This window comes from Pangasianodon hypophthalmus, chromosome 7 (assembly GCF_027358585.1).
Source record: "Pangasianodon hypophthalmus isolate fPanHyp1 chromosome 7, fPanHyp1.pri, whole genome shotgun sequence".
NCBI lineage: Eukaryota > Metazoa > Chordata > Actinopteri > Siluriformes > Pangasiidae > Pangasianodon > Pangasianodon hypophthalmus.
In genome coordinates this window covers 11,738,225-11,743,491 of record NC_069716.1, presented here as the reverse complement: position 1 = coordinate 11,743,491, position 5,267 = coordinate 11,738,225, and positions in this window count along the sequence as shown.

Genomic DNA, 5,267 nt, shown 5'->3' with positions numbered 1-5,267 from the left:
GACCAGGAAGCCACTGGTACCAGGGACCATCCTTCCTGAAAGATCCTCCAAATCTGTGGCCAGAAACCACACATCCTGTGGCCACAGATGAAGATGAGCTCCATATGGTGGCTCCCTGCTCCCTTGCCTGTTTCACAACCAGCTTATCATTTCCTGACATCAGCCAGTATAAGACTTTCGAAGAGCTGCTGGAGTTCAGGGCCTGTCACAGGATGCAGGGTAGTAGTCTCACAGCTGATCACTAGAGAAATGCTGAGATCAGTGTCCTACAGCAAGCTCAGCGGAGTGCTTCCCCTCTGAACTGGAGCAGTTAGGGATGGGTAAACCACCTCCCAGAAACAGCCTACTACAGGCACTGGATCCTGAACTTTTCCCTGAGACCCAATTGATCAGATTCGGAGGTTGCCTACACTGCAGCCCTTAACTAGACCCAGATGCAGTACACCCCATTGTTCTAGACCCATTCTTAATATAAATGGGAGAGCACCCACCACTTCTACAAAAATATTCTGGTAACCAGCAGTCAACATTTACACTCGAAACATATCTTTTTTTTTTTTTTTTTTTTTAGAAAAAAAATCTCTGCTCTCCTTGATTTTCATCCAGCTCTGACACCTGCAGTAAGTTAACCATCTGAATAGAGAATTGTGCTCTTTTATGCTCCGCTTGATCTGTTGGTGGCATACGATTAAAAAGGAGTGACTGGCTAACCTTACCAAGCTACTTTGAATGTTAGCTAAGGGCATATAGTCAATAAATTGTTATTAAATTTAGCTAGTGTTAGCTACCTTGGTTTATGCCATCACTTTTTTCACTTAAAACAAGCAACATACAGTCAGCTAAGGTAGACAACAAAATGAGCAACAACAACCGGATAATCTGCAAAGAACTCCCCGCCAAAGGGCCTCTAGAAGAGATGACAGCAGAAAAGGACATGGCTTTGCTACAGGACTACCAGCAGCTTCATGTGTGTGTGGGAATGTATATGCGCATTCAGGAGGCTTGACTGTCATGTGCAAAACATGCCCTTTGATTTATCAGCAAATAACTCATATAAAATGCATTTTTTGTACAGAAAAATATTAGGGGATATACCAAGTTCAACTGAATTTGTAAAACTGACAGAACACTATTCTCAAAAATAATTTGTGGGCTTAAAATGCAGAGTTTGGCTCAGTCTCCATTTACTAACATGGGAATAGTTGGGGTTAAAAAATTGTACTATGGCCAGCCTCAGAGCCTTTATGACATTACTTTTAAACCTCTGTTAGGACATCCACCCAAATACACACATCAGCCATAACATTAAAACCACGTATCTAATATTGTGTAGGTCCCCCTTGTGCCACCAAAACAGCTCTGACCCATTGAGGCATGGACTCCACAAGACCTCCAAAGGTGTGCTGTGGTATCTGGCACCAAGACATGAGCAGCAGATCTTTTAAGTCCTGTAAATTGTGGAGTGGGGCCTCCATGGATCGGACTTGTTTGTCGAAGACATCCCACAGAAGATTGATCACATTGACATTTGGGGAATTTGGAGGCCAAGTCAACACCTGGAACTCTTTGTCATGTTACTCAAACCATTCCTGAACAATTTTTGCAGTGTGGCAGGGGGCATTATCCTGCTGAAAGAGGTCACTGCCATTAAGGAATACCGTTGCCATGAAGGGGTGTACTTGTTCTGCAATGTTTAGGTAGATGTACATGTCAGAGTAGCATCCACATGAATGCCAGGACCCAAGGTTTCCCAGCAGAACATTTCCCAGCAGAACATTACCCAGAGCATCAAACTTCCTCCGCCAGCTTGCCTTCTGCCATAGTGCATTCAAAGACAAGTGCTGGAACAAGTTGAACAAGTTTATTGACAAGTTGGAATACCTTAGGCTAAAAGATTACCATCAGCCTGGAGGTCCAGCACAAGCTAAAGAAAGCATGCATATTCTTATACTATATGGGAAATCAAAATTTCTTCAGGGAATTATCAGATAAAGTTTATATGCCCCAAGGAACAGCTCATAATATTGACAGGGGGATTTTGGAATTGACCTGCTTGCTGGCGACGTGTACAGTAAATGGTCAACCAAATGTTAATCAGTTCAACACCTCTGTAGCACTAGGGGCATTACTGGGGCCAATGATAGGTGCCTTATAAATATCCAGAGACCAGTAGTTAGAGGAGGGGATTATCTCAACAGGAAATGCTTCTATTCAGTTCTCCTACAGTATTCTCTAATGGCAGTGGCCTCCTTAAGCAGGACAATGTGCCCTGCCATACTACAAAAAATGTTCAGGATTGGTTTAAGGAACCTGACAAAGAGTTCAAAGTGTTGACCTCCAAATTCCCCAGATCTCAATCTAAATGAGCATTTTTGGTATGTGGTGGACAAACAATGGAGGCCCCAACTCGCAACTAACAATACTTGAAGGATCTGCTGCTAATGTCTTAATGCCACATACCACAGCACACCTTCAGAGGTCTTGAGGAGTCCATGCCTAGAGGGGTCAGAGCTGTTTTGGACCTACACAATATTAGGCAGGTGGTTTTAATGTTACAGCTGTAACTAATCTCACAGATCAACAGATCACGAATCTTTCGCATTCTTCTTTTGTAATACTTTTCCAGTTTCGTACTGCAGCTTCTTCTGGTGATTGACTTGACCAGTCTAAAACCTTCCACTTTTTTCCCCCCTGATTCCCCTGAACAAAGTCCTTTGTTGTGTTGTCATTGTGTTTTGGGTCTTTGTCTTTTTCAATTGTTCCTCCCAATTAGCTTTGATGCATTTCTCTGTAAATGTAAATGTAAATGCAGACAATGTTTCTGTAGACTTTTGAATTCATTCTGCTGCTACCATCATGAGTTACATCATCAATAAAGATTAGGGAGTCCATGCAACCATGCCAGCCCAAGCCATGACACTACCTCCACGTACTTGATTGATGAGCTTGGATGTTTAGGATCATGAGCAGATCCTTTTTTTCTCCACACTTTGGCCTTTCCATCACTTTAGTAGAGGTTAATCTTGGTTCCAGAACCTTTGTGATTCATCTCTGTATTTCTTTGCGAATTCCAATTTGGCCTTCTGATTCTTACTGCTGATGAGTGATTTGTATCTTGTGGTGTGGCCTCTATATTTCTTCTCTCAAAGACTTCAAATGGTGGATTGTGATACCTTCACCCTTGCCCTGTGGAGGTTGTTGGTAATATGCATGACTGTTGTTTTGGGGTTTTTCATAGCTTTCAGAATAATTCTGTCATCAGCTGCTGTTGTTTTCCTTGGCCAACCCATTTGATATCTGATTGTTAGTATACCAGTGGTTTCTTTCTTTTTCAGGACATTCCAAATTGTTGTATTGGCTATGCCCAATGCTTGTGCAATGAATCAATTTTCCCTATTTTCTTAGCTTCAAAATGGCTTGCGTTTTCCCATAGACATCACTAATCTTCTTCTTTTTTTTCCAGTCTTCACTGGCGAAACCCAGTTCTCAAACCAAGAGTAGACATTTCAAAGTTATTAATTGTTTAAATAATCATTACATGTGTTAAATATCAAGAAATGTAAGCTAAGATCCCTTTTTTCCAATTCCTTCATATATATGAATGTGTAAAAATTCCGCTAAAGCATGCAGCACCACAACACAGAACTAAGTGTGTTTAATCACTGTACTAAATTATTCTGCCCAGAAGTCTAATTATAGAAATGTAAATGATCTTCAAGACAACACATAATGATATTTATAATTTTGTTAATACCTTCAGTTCTAAATGAACAACACTTTATTCTATTTGGGATGACTGTATGTCTGACCTAGTGGGTAAATTTTGAAGTATACCCAGTGAACACATGTATGTCTGGAAGACATCTGGAAAAGATGATCATCTCTGTGCGTGTGTGTGTGTGTGTGTGTGTCCGTGTATAGGTGAGTCAATCATGCGCTACTAGGAATTGATCAATGAGATTATAAAAGTCTGCTATTTCAATTGTATATTGGTTAGCCAACTATATGATAAATATATATAGTATAAATATAGTAACAGTTATATTTTATTGTACTTATATAGCACAAGCAAATCATCATAATAATAGGTGTGACAACCTTTTTTAGTTATTACTACTTATAGGTTCCTACAGTAGTCACTACTGGGCTGGAGAAGGTCATCTAAATCATCTTTTACTAACAATACTGCTTTACATGGCCACTGTTAATGGCTGAATAGGAAACAGTATAACACCGTCCTTAAGCCAACTTTACACTGTACAATATTCAGACGGTTTTTGCTGTTGCAGGCACAACTGCATATTGTAAAGGATAATCTTTGGTCAGAAGTTGAGATTGTGGTCTTACAAGGCATAATGTGACATGCTTGCCAGTGGCCGATTTAGTGCAGAGGCAACCAAAGACAGCCAATGAAAAGGTTCTGGTAATGTCAGAAAATTTTTCTTAAAATCTCAGTGTGTGACCACTGCTATGACACTCATCTAAAATCTACCAATATAAGGATGGCATGTGATTACACAAAACTCATGGGTCAGCTACAAACGTGGAAATGGCAATGACATAATGTAAACAAAACATGGGATTTAGAGACAGAATGTGTCTATAATGTCTCATCACAGTTGTAACATAACAGGACAAAAAGGGATGCAACACGGAGAAGAAACAGAGGATGAATTACAGCTTGAACTCTATCATAGAGTTTATTTATTACTATGACATTGTGAGACTATTTTTATGATTTCCAGTTGAAGACTTCCAAACACATGCTGTGTCGATACACAGACTATGGCAGGACATAGTAGCTATCTTCAGTGTTTAATCTGGCATGAAGTACACATTATTGTGAAGTCTGTTACAGAATTCTTATTGGGATCATCTCCTGCAGTGTGACAATTAATAATCGTAAAAGACCACTCAAATCCCACAGTGTAAAACTGGCTCTACTTATGACATACTTCTGAACTGAGTCACCTAGTTAATTTGACCACATTAAGAGCCAAGATGTGGAGAGAAAGCAAGTGGAACACTATGCATTACTGTGTGAGATGCTTTGCTCCGTAGGCTCCTCCAAGGTTTAATGCTACAAAAGGCCACTGTGTCAAAACCATTGTAGATTATTATTTTATGCTGTCTGATGTTAACATGGGTGTATTATTTAATATAACTTGTTTTCCAGATACTCTGAGATATCTACCAGTATTTAAATAAGGCAGTGTTTTGTAAATTTTGTCCTGCTTCCTTCCAGGTAACACAGTATAAAACATTAA